The sequence below is a fragment of the Nerophis ophidion genome, linkage group LG25 (assembly GCF_033978795.1).
Source record: "Nerophis ophidion isolate RoL-2023_Sa linkage group LG25, RoL_Noph_v1.0, whole genome shotgun sequence".
NCBI classification, from domain to species: Eukaryota; Metazoa; Chordata; class Actinopteri; order Syngnathiformes; family Syngnathidae; genus Nerophis; species Nerophis ophidion.
The window spans coordinates 18,981,216-18,996,926 of NC_084635.1; the positions used below are offsets into that span (position 1 = coordinate 18,981,216).

At 41.6% G+C, this 15,711-nt stretch overlaps 1 protein-coding gene across 17 annotated transcripts in view; it reads left to right on the top strand.

Moving 5' to 3' along the window:
* The window catches only part of tjp1a (tight junction protein 1a), a 310,964-nt gene that overhangs the window by 144,779 nt on the left and 150,474 nt on the right, over window positions 1-15,711 (top strand). The window contains exon 1 of one of the 17 annotated variants that reach the window (XM_061887106.1): window positions 1,749-1,769. The exons of the other annotated variants lie outside the window; for them this stretch is intronic. The gene's annotated coding sequence lies outside the window, so the exon portion shown is untranslated. Of the gene's footprint in view, window positions 1-1,748; window positions 1,770-15,711 lie in introns of those variants that run through there. 17 annotated transcript variants of the gene reach the window in all.

The window sequence follows — 15,711 nt, forward strand, 5'->3', positions numbered from 1 at the left end:
ATCAAGACTATTTCAATTGTTGCTATCCTTCTTTGTGTGGACATTGTTGTCATGTCATGTTCGGATGTACTTTGTGGAAGCCGTCTTTGCTCCACAGTAAGTCTTTGCTGTCGTCCAGCATTCTGTTTTAGTTTACCTTGTAGCCAGTTCAGTTTTAGTGTTGTTTTCCATAGCCATTTCTAAGCATCAATGCCTTTTTTAGGGGCACTCGTCTTGTGTGTTGTGTCTTGCGCTCTTATTTTGTAGCTTTTCCTGTTTTGTCTGTATTTTCCTGTAGCCGTTTCATGTCTTCCGTTGAGCACTACTCCCCGCACCTGCTCTGTTTTAACAATCAGGACTATTTCAGTTGTGCGGACGCTGTCCTTCTTTTTGTGGAAATTGCTGATTGTACGGATGTACTTTGTGGAAGCCGTCTTTGCTCCACAGTAAGTCTTTGCTGTCGTCCAGCATTCTGTTTTAGTTTACTTTGTAGCCAGTTCATTTTTATTTCATTTTCCATAGCCATCCCTAAGATTCAATGCCTTTTTTAGGGGCACTCGCCTTTTGTTTATTTTTAGTTTAATATTAGAGTGTCCAGGGTGTACGCCGCCTTCCGCCTGATTGTAGCTGAGATAGGCACCAGCGCCCCCACGATCCCAAAGGGAATAAGCGGTAGAAAATGGATGGATGGATGGAATATTACAGCACTCTCCTTTTGTTTATTTTTGGTTTAAGCATTAGATCATGATGATCCTCCTGGTAGGGGTGTATCCCTTTGTGGAGGATTCCTGTGCGTGACTTTGTTTAATGTGGGGGAGACTGGTGCACAGACAGTCACCACAAGATCTTTGACAGAATTGGGTCAGGGTCCTGTGGCATGCAGTCCGAGACGACTGCGAACCCTTTTCTGCTGCAGCCTTCTTCCGCCATTGCAGTCATGGTGGTAGTTCTTAAATGTACCGTCTTCCGCCGTTGAGGTCTTCACCGTATCCCTGGTTAGGGGGCAGTCAGTTACTAGGCCTTTGCCAACGGCCACCTGGGGTAACAGTAGTAAAGTGGTTAACCTCCTAGTGACCCAAGACCCCGTAGAGGAGCCTCCACTGCCGGATGCACTTTAACGTCATCTAATACTTAAGCATTAGATACGACGTTTACAAAGCTATTTGCTACCTGCGAATTATAATTACTGGGATGCAGAAAAATTATTTAACCCAGACTGTATCTCACGGCACACCTGCGTGCCGCGGCACAGTTGTTGAAAAACACTGCCCTAAATGATGCCTTGCATGAGTTGCGGTGCATTCAGGCGCTCCCCCTCATCGCAAGCTTTTACACAGCTCAGTGTATTAATGTTGTTCATTTCCGCCGCATCCCTCCCGGCCGCTCCGCTCGCCGGCCCAACATTCCACACACTCCTGTGGAATTAAGGGAGAGGCCTATGGCGAGGCAGGGAACCAGCTCAGGAATGTCTCTGTTATCACAGCAAGAGAGGAGGAAGGGAGCAGAAAGGTCACGCCGCGCCGCTGTGGGCTTGACTTCCAGTCTGCAGTGTTCAAGTCCGAGGTGTCCCGACCCAATTCCGGCGCACGGGAATCCAATTTGAGCGCCGCTGCTTTTTAAATCAATATCTTCCCGGCTATCGGCGGCGGTGTCATGTAGATGATCTGGCGGCCCTCACGGATGTCACGCCAGGTTGGTTCTAGCCCTTCAGTCCGAAGTGTGACACTCCAGCCTCGTTTTAGTCGCACGCTCGCGACGCTGCTCATGCATGAGGAGGGACTCGCTCTCAGGTAGGAGCATCCCTGTGTGAGTGTACAGCAGACACGTGCTTGTATTTTTAATGTTTTGTCCATGTTAGGCTTGTATGGTATACCAGTGTCAGTATAGTACCGTCATACTAATGAATCATATTCGATACTATACCGCCTCTGAAAAGGTAAACAAACGCCCTTGGTGGATCTACACCTAACATCCACTGTAATGATACTAAGTACAGGTGCATATGGAGTCAATCCTACTATGATTATGTCGATATACTTTGGCATCAAAACATCTTCTTTACATTAATACCCAATCATGGCACCCACCTGTTCACAATTAGCCTGTTCACCTGTGGGATGTTCCAAATAAGTGTTTGATGTGCATTACTCAACTTTTTCGGTCATTTTTGCCACTTGTGCCAGCTTTTTTGAAACATGTTGCAGGCATCAAATTCCAAATAAGCTAATGTTTGTTTGTTGTTGTTTTTTTTATGTTTATAATGTTTATAAACTTTATAAAGTATAGTACCGTCATACTAATGAATCATATTCGGTACTATACCGCCTCTGTAAAGTACCGGTCCGCCAAAATGTAAACAAACGCCATTGGTGGATCTCCACCTAACGTCCACTGTAATGATACCAAGTACAGGCGCATATGGAGTCAATCCTACTATGATTACGTCGATATATTTTGGCATCACAACATCTTCTTTACACACTGAGGTCGGTTTTTGATGGATCGAAGGTCACGGGCTTAGCTGCTTACGTGCCGTGATTTTTCCAGAATCTCTGAACCTTTGATGATATTTTTCAAAACGGGGGCTATGGTGTGGTTTGTTTTCCCGGGAATGCAGAGGAAGGTGACGGGACATGGCGTGAACGTAAACACATATTTTAATTTATCTATAAAAAAAAAAATCGCAAACTAAAGGCGCGCACAAGGCGGAGAACAAACTTGGCTAAAAAACAAAAATGACCGCAAAGGCAAAAATCTGGATATGGAACAAAAGACTCGCTAAACGTGACATGAATAAACAAAACTTACTTGGAAGAAAATGAGCAGACTGATACACAACCAGAGTGAAAAGAGCATGGAGCAACAACAATGACGCCAGCCCGACTGCCTGGCAACCACAAGCTTAAATAATAGTGACCTGATTAACACAGGTGCGTGAATCCTAAACAAATCCGGTGCGTGAGTCCAAATGAGTACAGGTGAACTAATCGGTCGTCATGGTGACAAAACAATGGAGCGTAAACAGGAACTAAGAAGAGTCTTAAACCAACAGAACAAAACTAAACAAAACGTGACCACAGAACATGACCATATTACAAACAGCAGATGGTGAAATCCTTAAATTCCTTGCAATAGGTCGTTGAGAAATGTTCTTAAACTGTTCAAAAATTTGCTCATGTATTTGTTCACAAAGTGGTGACCCTTGCCCCATCCTTGTTTGTGAATGACTGAGCATTTCATGGAAGCTGCTTTTATACCCAATCATGGCATCCACCTGTTTCCAATTAGCCTGTTCAACTGTGGGATGTTCCAAATAAGTGTTTGATGAGAATTACTCAACTTTCTCAGTCTTTTTTGCCACGTGTGCCAGCTTTTTTAAAACATTTTCCAGGCATAAAATTCCAAATAAGCTAATATTTGCAAAAAATAAAGTTTTTTATTTTGTTTTTGTTTTTAATGTACATTTTGTTTATAAACTCAGGAAATAACTCCCTGGACACATGAGGACTTTGAATATGACCAATGTATGATCATGTAACGACTTGGTATCGGATTGGTACCCAAATTTGTGGTGTAACCCAAAGAAAAGGAAGAACGGACACATTTTGCAGCTAAAATCCAGCCCCAGTCGGCAGTGTTCTAGCTACTTTTAAATCACCAATCCTCGTCTCCATGGCGACAAATAAAGTAAGTTTCTTACTAGTATCATCCCTGCAAGACGAGGAATAGCTAAACATGTTTCACTACACACCATAGCTCACCGGCGTCACAATGTAAACAAACGCCATTGGTGGATCTACACCTGACATCCACTGTAATGATACCAAGTACAGCAGCATATCTAGTCGATACTACTATGATTATGGCATTATTTTTTGGCATCCCAACATCTCCTTTCGTTTTATTAAAATGTATATTTTGTTTATAAACTCAGGAAATATGTCACTGGACACATGAGGACTTTGAATATGACCAATGTATGATCCTGTCACTACTTGGTATCAGATAGATACCCAAATTTGTGGTATTATCCAACAGCAGAATAAATGATTATTACATTTTAACAGAAGTGTAGATAGAACATGTTAAGAGAGAATGTAACCAGATATTAACAGTAAAAACATATAATAATTTAATATATCAGTATGTATCAAATACTGTATATATAATATGTAAATATTACATATATGTTATATTTTATATTTTTACTACGGTACTTTATACCTGCATTATCCTTCCCATTCTTAAACTTTCCATCCTTTGTAACTGAGCTACTGTGTGGAACAATTTCCCTTGTGGATCATTAGAGTCTAAGTTTAAATGAACAAGTAGGTTAATAATTATTTTCCTACCACTTGTTCTTAATAATTGGGATAAAATAATAGAATGGAAAATGACACAATATGTTATTGCATAAGTCAGCAGCTAAATCAGGAGCCTTTGTTTGCTTAATTACTATCAATCAATCAATGTTTATTTATATAGCCCTAAATCACAAGTGTCTCAAAGGGCTGCACAAACCACGACATCCTCGGTAGAGCCCACATAAGGGCAAGGAAAAACTCACGCCAGTGGGACGTCGGTGACAGTGACAATGATGACTATGAGAAACCTTGGAGAGGACCGCATATGTGGGCAACCCCCCCTAGGGGACGGAAAGCAATGGATGTCAAGCGTATTTACCATGATATTGTGAAAGTCCAATCCATAGTGGATCTAACATAACCGTGAGAGTCCAGTCCATAGTGGATCCAATATAGTAGCGAGAGTCCCGTCCAAAGTGGAGCCAGCAGGAAACCATCCCAAGCGGAGGCGGATCAGCAGCGCAGAGATGTCCCCAACTGATACACAGGCGAGCGGTCCATCCAGGGTCCCGACTCTGGACGAGCGGTCCATCCTGGATCCCAACTCTGGACAGCCAGACCGGAACCCCTCCACAAGGGAGGGGGGGACATAGGAGAAACGGCAGATCAACTGGTGTAAAAAGGGGGCCTATTTAAAGGCTAGAGCAGGGGTTGGGAACCTATGGCTCTAGAGCCAGATGTGGCTCTTTTGATGACTGCATCTGGCTCTCTGATAAATCTGACCTGACGTTGCTTAACACGATAAGTAATGAATAATTCCACTTGTAATCACAGTGTTAAAAATCATGTTAAAATTATAAAACATTCTCATGCATTTTTAATCCATCCACCCGTTTTCTACCGCACCTGTTCAAGAAGTTGCGTTAATGGTAAGAAGTTATTTATTTATTATTGGTTAGTGTGGGGCTTGCCCTCCTGGGGGTTCTTCAGACCACCAAGAACCGACATGAGAGCCTGTTTCAGGGTTACAATATTGTTTTATTTTTCAATAAGTCCCTCAGTTTCTTTCCAGCAATAGTATTTCCAGCCCCAACCCAGTCTCTCCTCCTGGCTGCTGCTTATAACAGAGCGACAGGTGATTAGATAACAAGGCCCAGGTGGGCCATATACGCACCTGTCGCTGCAGGCCTGCAGGCCACGCCGCCTCCACAGTTAGCTTCAGAATAACAATGTTATTACAAAGAATAACAGACCTGTTATACTCTAGAAATGTTGGTCTTACTTAAAAATGTACGTGTTTAATTGTGTTCAGTGTTAAAAAAATATATATATGGCTCTTACGGAAATATATTTTAAAATATTTGGCTTTTTGGCTCTCTCAGCCGAAAAGGTTCCCGACCCTTGGACTAGAGTATACAAATGAGTTTTAAGATGGGACTTAAATGCTTCTACTGAGGTAGCATCTCTAACTGAGTACTGGAGCCCGAATAGAAAATGCTCTATAGCCTGCAGACTTTTTTTGGGCTCTGGGAATCACTAATAAGCCGGAGTTCTTTGAACGCAGATTTCTTTGAACGCAGATTTCTTGCCCGGACATATGGTACAATACAATCGGCCAGATAGGCTGGAGATAGACCGTGTAGTATTTTATACGTAAGTAGTAAAACCTTAAAGTCACATCTTAAGTGCACAGGAAGCCAGTGCAGGTGAGCCAGTACAGGCGTAATGTGATCAAACTTTCTTGTTCTTGTCAAAAGTCTAGCAGCCGCATTTTGTACCAACTGTAATCTTTTAATGCTAGACATGGGGAGACCCGAAAATAATATGTTACAGTAATCGAGACGAAACGTAACAAAACGCATGGATAATGTAATGGTCTCAGCGTCGTTAGTGTACAAAATGGAGCGAATTTTAGCGATATTACAGAGATGAAAGACAAGTTGTCTTGTATGTTCACTATTTTATTTAAGGACAAACTTGCAAAAAGAAACATATATATTTGATGTACCCTAAGATTGTTTGTTAAAATAAAGCCAATACCGAAATTTTTTGTGGTCCCCTTTAAATAGCAAAGTTCAGAAAAGCATCAAAATAATTTTGGTATCGGGACAAAACTAGTCTATGTGAAAATATACTATATTTATATTGCTCCTTTTTGAGGTGCTTTTTGCTTCTGTGCAAACTGTGCCAGTGTTTAGTGGACGTTTCATTAGACATGTTAAAAACCGACTAATTACACATTTGTCTGAGAGGGTTTTTTTTTTTTTTTTTTTTTCAAATTGTGCAATGTTTCTCTTGGCAAAAGAGAGAGAGGATGATGTCCTGGGCTGCATGTCTTAAAATGTTTGTGATGTTTTTGGAGTGGCTTTCTACCGTGGTTGCAGATGCATCTAAAAATAGCCTCAGCTAAAGGAGGAGCACACCTCTCTTTATTGCAAAATGTCGCCAGGCGGGCATTGCTACGCCGCAAAAACATTGTTAAAAAGAACCCGTAAAAATGAACGCTTAACACTGCAGTTACATTCTTGTGTATTACCTTGAAGTTTTTTTGTTTTTTTTACTGTTAATACTGTAAAAGTTGTACGGGATTATAAGAAGCACTGTTGATGAACAGGACTATTTTCATACATAAAGACCATCGGATAATAAGGCGCATTAAAGGCCTACTGAAACCCACTACTACCGACCACGCAGTCTGATAGTTTATATATCAATGATGAAATATTAACATTGCAACACATGCCAATACGGCCTTTTTAGTTTAGTAAATTATCATTTTAAATTTCCCGCGGAGTTTCCTGTTGAAAATGTCGCGGAATGATGACGCGTGTTTGTGACGTTGGTCGGAGGGAACATATTAGCCCAGCACCACATCGTAGAAGACATTTTGTTCTAGCACCATTCCCAGCTATAAGTCGTCTCTTTTCATCGCATAATTACACGGTATTCTGGACATCTGTGTTGCTGAATCTTTTGCAATTTGTTCAATTAATAATGGAGACTATAAAGAACAATGCTGTTCCTTTAGCACCGAAACACAGCCGGTGTTTCTTTGTTTGTTGTGAAGCTTTAACACAGAGCGGTTAAGCGAACATGTTTCTCTACGTCAACCAGCAAGTTTGTGGATGGGAAAATTGTGATATTAAGTCAGCTCTTACCGGAGACTTGAGTGGATTACGCGACCTCATCCTGCAGCTCAAAAAGGCAGCTGTGATCTTATCTCCTCGGCTTCTCTCAGAGGGACTGGCGTTCACCGCAGAAATCCGACTTTCAGGTATGACCTTACAATCTCACTAAAATACTATTGACACTATAAGCATACAAGGGATTTTCCAGAATTATCCTAGTAATCGTGTCTAATTACATCTGAAACGCTCCCACTGTCGCCTTTTTTTTTTTTGTGCTTCACTCTAACTTTTCTCATCCACAAATCTTTCATCCTTGCCTAAATCGTCGCTTTCTTCCACGCATTCTTTGTCTCATTTTGTCCACTAAAAGTTTTATGCTTTGCGTGAATGCCTACAGTTGCGCTTTGTTGATGTTATTGACTTGCTGGAGTGCTAATAAGGCATATTTGGTCACTGCATGACTGCAAGTTAATCAATGCTAACATGCTATTTAGCCTAGCTGAATGTACATATTGCATCATTATGACTCATTTGTAGGTATATTTGAAGTCATTTAATATTATTTACGTTTATATTCTTTGTATATAATATAGTTTTGCATGTCTCATGACACATTATCTGTATGTAATATTGGCTGCATTTCAGATAGTTGTTGATTGATTGGTACTTTTATTCGTAGATTGCACAGCACAGTGCATATTCCGTACAATTGACCACTACATGGTAACACCCGAATAAGTTTTTCAACTTGTTTAAGTCGGGGTCCACGTTAATCAATTCATGGAACGCTGCTGGAGGTAAATGGATATATTTAAGAGTCCTTTATAGGCGGAATAGATGAATCTCTTATCTGCGATGTTAGCCACCTGCTGCTAGCAGTTTTTCATTATTTATAACGCACAGGAACAAGAAAGACATGTCCGTTCTTGTCTGGCATACAGTTTGTTAATGATAAACAAAAATAGCTTTTTTTTCCCTTTTAACCGGCGACAGATTCCTACACAATCTGCTTTGCAACAGTGTTGTTTTGCAGAGTCCTTGTGTGTCGTACATTCTGACCTTCCCACATGACTGTTCTTGCACACAGTAACACACTGACTAACTGCATGAATCACAGCCTTGTAGCTATGGTCTGCAAAAAGAGCCCCCCACTATCTCCCCCCCTCATACACATTGAGATAATGCGTTTGTTTGGTAAGTGGAACACACAAGACGAAGAGTGAGCGGTGCCATGTTTCTACTTTTGCACAGAAAAGGCTGCAGTTGAAATTAGTCTCTTATTTGAATCAGACTTGCTGCACGGTGGCCTGATGCAGTGTTTTTCAACCTTTTTTGAGTCAAGGCTCACTTTTTTTTTTTCATTGAAAAAATCCGGAGGCACGCCACCAGCAGAAATCATTAAAAAATGAAACTCAGTCGACAATAAAAAGTCGTGGCAATTGTTGGATATGACTTTAAACCAGGCAGCACGGTGGTGCAGGGGTTAATGCATGTGCCACATAATACAAAGGTCCTGAGGAGTCCTGAATTCAATCCCGGGCTCGGTTTCTCACAGTGTGGAGTTTGCATGTGCAAACTGCATGAGTTCCCTCCGGGTACTCGGGCTTCCATTAACTTCCAAAGACATGCACCTGGGGATAGGTTGATTGGCAACACTAAATTGGCCCTAAGTGTGTGAATGTGATGGTGAATGTTGTCTGTCTATATGTGTTGGCCCAGCGATAAGGTGGCGACTTGTCCAGGGTTTACGCCGCCTTCCGTCCGAATGCAACTGAGATAGCCTCCAGCACCCTCCGCCACCCCAAAAGGGACAAGCGGTAGAAATGGACTTTAAAGGCCCACTGAAAGCCACTACTACCGACCACGCAGTCTGATAGTTTATATATCAATGATGAAATATTAACATTGCAACACATGCCAATACGGCCGGTTTAGTTTATTAAATTGCAATTTTAAATTTCGCGCGGAAGTATCATTCTAAAATGATGACGCGTGCGTGTGACGGCACGCATTGTAGAAGACATTTTGTTCTAGCACCATTCCCAGCTATAAGTCGTCTGTTTTTATCGCATAATTCCACAGTATTATGGACATCTGTGTTGCTGAATCTTTTGCAATTTGTTCAGTGAATAATGGAGACGTCAAAGAAGAAAGCTGTAGGTGGGAAGCGGTGTATTTCGGCCGCATTTAGCAACACAAACACAGCCGGTGTTTCATTGTTTACATTCCCGAAAGATGACAGTCAAGCTTTACTATGGAACAGAGATGTCAAGCGAAAACGGTTGGATTGGACCACACACACAAAGTACAGTGTATTATGCAGTGATCATTTGGAAAGATCGTGTTTCGAAGAGGGTCTCTTACGAAGGGCAGAGATGGGCATTGCCACCACCCGTCGACTGGTGCTGAAGAAAGGTGCGGGGCCGACCTTCAGGTTGTACAGGTACGACTATATAATCCCACTAAAACCCTAATAACACAATAGGCAGATAAGGGATTTTCCAAAATGATCCTAGTAAATGTGTGTAATTACATCTGAATCACTCCCACTGCCCTCGTCTTTTTTCTTCTTTTCTAGTCCTTCACTCTCACTTTCCTCATCCACGAATCTTTCATCCTCGCTCAAATTAATGGGAAAATTGCCGCTTTCTCGCTCCGAATCGCTCTCGCTGCTGGTGGCTATGATTGTAAAAAATGTTCAGATGTGAGGAGCTCCACAACCCGAGACGTCACGCGCACATCGTCTGCTACTTCCGGTACAGGCAAGGCTTTTTTATTAATGTCCAAAAGTTGCGAACTTTATCGTCGATGTTCTCTACTAAATCCTTTCAGCAAAAATATGGCAATATAGCGAAATGATCAAGTATGACACATAGAAAGCACCTGCTATCCCCGTTTAAATAAGAAAATCTTATTTAAGTAGGCCTTTAAGCCATAACCAAGTACGCATCACTATAGCTCTTGTCTCAAAGTAGTTTTACCGATATGACTTGTCACATCTTGCCGTGACTTATTGAATTTTTTTTTGCTGTTTTCCCATGCATAATGTTTTAGTTCTTGTCTTGCGCTCCTATTTTGGTGGCTTTTCCTGTTTTGTTGGTACTTATGAGACTTTAAACTGTTTTTAACTTATTTAACAGTTTTTAACTTTTTCACTGTTTTTTATCCAACAAATTGCTCTTAGGGTAATGTCATAATGGGGGGGTCGCCGCTTGCTGCGGGGTCGTTCAGCAGACGGACTACTCATGACATGGCGTGCAGGTATAAACATGATTTCATCTTCAATCTCAAAAAAAAGGAGAAAACAAAAAGGCCGTTCAAGGCGAAAGCACAACTTGACGCAGAAAACAAAACTAACACTTGGACTGAACTATGGATATGAAACAAAAGTAGCTAACTGTTGCAGGAATAAACAAAAACTTGGCATGACATGAAAAGAACAGAACGCATAGCATGAAACAAACAAGACTTACTGTGGCAAGAACAGAGCATTAGACGAACAACAATGACTCTAGGCCGACTGACTGGCAATGGCGGGCTTAAATAATGCCTCTGATTAGTGCTCGGGTAGCAGGTGAGTGGCCGAACACTAATCAGAGACAGGTGAATATAATTTGCAACCATGGCAACCAAAACAAACTCAGGGAGGTGCACAAACAGGAACTAAATGGGTTTTAAACAAAACAGAACATAACTAAACAAAACATGAACACAAGTCATGACAGGTAGTTTGTATTTGCTTTTTCAATGTGTATTTTACTTCTGTTTTAAAGCTATTTTTTATTCCGTCCTTTGCCTCTATTTCTTTGCGGTGTACAGCCCTTTGGTCCTCAACTGTGTTTGTTTTTAAAGGGTTTATAAATAAAGTTGGTATGATATTTTTCTGTTGCAGTTTCATGTCTTCCTTTGAGCACTATTCCCCACACCTGCTTTGTTTTAGCAATCAAGACTATTTAAGTTGTTGCTATCTTTTTTTTGTGTGGACGTTGTTGATTGTCATGTCATGTACGGGATGTACTTTGTGGACAGCGTCTCTGCTCCAAATGCTGTAAGTCTTTGCTGTCGTCCAGCATTCTGTTTTTGTTAACTTTGTCGCCAGTTCAGTTTTAGTTTCGTTCTGGATAGCCATCCCTAAGCTTTAATGCCTTTTCTTGAGGGCACTCACATTTTATTTTTATTTTTGGTTTAATATTAGATAACTTTTTACCTGCACACTGCCTCCCGTTGTCACCTGCATATTGTGATCACGACAAACTATGTTTCTGACATCTACAAAGCAATTAGCTACTGGCTGCCACCTACTGATATGGAAGAGAATAACATGGTTACTCTGCCGAGCTTTAGACAGCACAGACACTCAACAACGGCACTTTATTTGTAGAATACAAATAGGTGAAACTGCATAATGTACCACGGCACACACATCTGCTGCGGCACAGTGGTTGAAAAACAATGGCCTAGTGATTTTCATTACATATTTTGGGACATAGACTATATTGCCAAAAGTATTTGGCCACCCATCTAAATGATGCTAATCAGGTGTCCTAATCACTTGGCCCAGCCACAGGTGTATTAAATCAAGCACTTAGTCATGGAGACTGTTTCTACAAACATTTGTGAAAGAATGGGCCGCTCTCAGGAGCTCAGTGAGCGTGGAACTGTCATAGGATGCCACCTGTGAAACAAATCCAGCAGTGAAATTCATCGCTTCTAAATATTACAAAGTCAACAGTCGGCTTTATTATAAGAAAATGGAAGAGTTTGGGAACAACAGCAACTCACCCACAAAGAGGTAAGCCACGTAAACTGAGAGAGATTGGTCAGCGGAGGAATTATGGTGGGGGATTGTTTTTCAGGAGTTGGGCTTGGCCACTTAGTTCCAGCGAAAGGAACTTTGAATGCTCCAGGATGCCAAAACATTTTGGACAATTCCATGCTCCGAACTTTGTGGGAACAGTTTAAAGGAGGCCCCCTCCCCTTCCAACATGACTGTGCACCACTGCACAAAGCAAGGCCCATAAAGACATGGATGACAGAGTCTGGTGTGGATGCACTTGACTGGCCTGCACAGAGTCCTGACCTGAACCCGATGAATTAAAATGTAGACTGAGAGCCATGCTTTCTCGGCCAACATAAGTGCATGACCTCACCAATGCGCTTTTGGAAGAATGGTCGAATATACCACTACCTTGTGGACAGCCTTCCCAAAAAAGCTGTAGCTGTAATAGCTGCAAAAGGTGGACCGACATCATAATAAACCCTATGTTTTAGGAATGGGATGGCACTTCAAATTAATATGTGAGTTAAGACAGGTAGCCAATAAACTTTTGGCAATATAGTGCATCTGTGTTTTGGGTACATCCCTAAAAGAAGCAGGGTATGCTAACTGGAGACTAGAATCAGAATCAGAATAGTTTTTATTGCCATTGTTTGAGAACGGGTTCACAAACTAGGAATTTTTCTTGGTGCAATCGTGCAACATAGAAAACATATACAGTGGGGCAAAAAAGTATTTAGTCAGCCACCGATTGTGCAAGTTCTCCCACTTAAAATGATGACAGAGGTCTGTAATTTTCATCATATACCAAAATGGATACATGGATGATACAGCAGAGGATTGGGAGAATGTCATGTGGTAAGATGAAACCAAAATAAAACTTTTTGGTATAAACTCAACTTGTCGTGTTTGGAGGAACAAGAATACTGAGTTGCATCCCAAGAACACCACACCTACTGTGAAGCATGGGGGTGGAAACATCATGCTTTGGGGCTGTTTTTCTGCTAAGGGGAAAGGACGATTGATCCGTGTTAAGGAAAGAATGAATGGGGCCATGTATCGTGAGCTTTTGAGCCAAAGCCTCCTTCCATCAGTGAGAGCGTTGAATGGTTGACCAAATACTTATTTTCCACCGTAATTTACAAATAAATTATTTAAAATTCCTACAATGTGAATTCCTGGATTTTTCTTTCACATTCTGTCTCTCACAGTTGAAGTGTACCTATGATGAAAATTACAGACCTCTGTCATCATTTTAAGTGGGAAAACTTGCACAATCGGTGGCTGACTAAATACTTTTTTGCCCCACTGTAAGACAGAATAGGTAAAAAGATGAGTACGAGTCCATGAATGTGAGTGTGAAGCTTTATTATCCATCATGTTTTCACCACAGTGACTACCTTTGAAGTGCAGCGTGTCCCCCGGTGTTCTCACCCCCGTATTCCGTTTACTGTCCAGGTCACGTGGTCAGGCCAGTGGCACTCACTCACTGCAGGGAGCTCAGGTGAGAGCTGCAGGCAAACAGTACAGTAGATTACATCTGTCCCTTCTTTGTAGTTCGGTATGGTCAAACAAAACCTTTGAACTCTAGATCTGGGTTATGTTGCAAAGCTATCGGTTCTGCTGCTGTTCCCCCGAGAAGTCATTGAGTAGCTTTCCTTGCGGTTAAAGAAGGTCTAAGTAGTAATATTTAACAGGGTATTTACAGTGTGCATAGGGCAGATAAGTAGTCAGTAGCAGTAGAGGTCAAGTTAAATACTAACTAGTTGCAACTGTAGTACACCATTTGGAACAGTAGCAATATTACTAAACAAGACGAGGTATGCGCAGTGGCGGTGGTGCGTGCGTGTGTGTGTGTGGGGGGGGGGGGGGGGGGGGGGGTAAATGATACAATGAAACACAATTAGGCATAATAAAGTCAAACTTGTTTTTTCATTCTACTGGTACTTCAATATGCACTATCATTTAGGTGCATATTGAGATCGGTAGGTTGTTAGTTCAAACCTCGGCCGAGTCATACCAAATACTATACCAGGGGTCGGCAACCTTCAGCATACAAAGAGCCATTTGAGCCCATTTCCCCCCCAAATAAAACCCAAAGAGAGCCGCAAACTATTTTCCATTCCTAAAATGACGATAACACTACTTTCCATATGATTTGGGAAATTGTGTTAGATGTAAATATAAACAGAATACAATGATTTGCAAATCCCTTTCAACCCATATTCAGTTGAATATGCTACAACGACAACATATTTGATGTTCAAACTGATAAACATTTTTTTTTTGCAAATAATCATTAACTTTAGAATTTGATGCCAGCAACATGTGACAAAGAAGTTGGGAAAGGTGGCAATAAATACTTATAAAGTTGAGGAATGCTCATCAAACACTTATCCCACAGGTGTGCAGGCTAATTGGGAACAGGTGGCTGCCATGATTGGGTATAAAAACAGCTTCCCAAAAAATGCTCAGTCTTTCACAAGAAAGGATGGGGCGAGGTACACCCCTTTGCCCACAACTGCCTGAGCAAATAGTCAAACAGTTTAAAAACAACGTTTCTCAAAGAGCAATTGCAAGAAATTTAGGGATTTCAACATCTACAGTCCATAATATCATCAAAAGGTTCAGAGAATCTGGGGAAATCACTCCACGTAAGCGGCATGGCCGGAAACTAACATTGAATGACCATGACCTTCAATCCCTCAGACGGCAGTGTATCAAAAAAGGATATCACCACATGGGCTCAGGAACACTTCAGAAAACCACTGTCACTAAATACAGTTCGTTGCTACATCTGTAAGTGCAAGTTAAAGCTCTTCTATGCAAAGTGAAAGCCATTCATCAACAACATCCAGAAACCCCGCCGCCTTTTCTGGGCCCGAGATCATCTAAGATGATGCAAAGTGGAAAAGTGTTCTGTGGTCTGACGAGTCCACATTTCAAATTGTTTTTGGAAATATTCGACATTGTGTCATCCAGACCAAAGGGGAAGCGAACCATCCGGACTGTTATTGACGCAAAGTTCAAAAGCCAGCATCTGTGATGGTATGGGGGTGCATTAGTACCCAAGGTACGGGTAACTTACACATCTGTGAAGGCACCATTAATGCTGAAAGGTACATACAGGTTTTGGAACAACATATGCTGCCATCTAAGTGCCGTCTTTTTCATAGACACCCCTGCTTATTTCAACAAAGACAATGCCAAGCCACATTCAGCACGTGTTACAACAGCGTGGCTTCGTAAAAAAAGAGTGCGGGTACTTTCCTGGCCCGCCCGCAGTCCAGACCTGTCTCCCATCGAAAATATGTGGCGCATTATGAAGCGTAAAATACGACAGCGGAGACCCCGGACTGTTGAACTACTGAAGCTCTACATAAAACAAGAATGGGAAAGAATTCCACTTTCAAAGCTTCAACAATTAGTTTCCTCAGTTCCCAAACGTTTATTGAGTTTTGTTAAAAGAAAAAGTGACGTAACACAGTGGTGAACATGCCCTTTCCCAACTATGGGTTGAAAA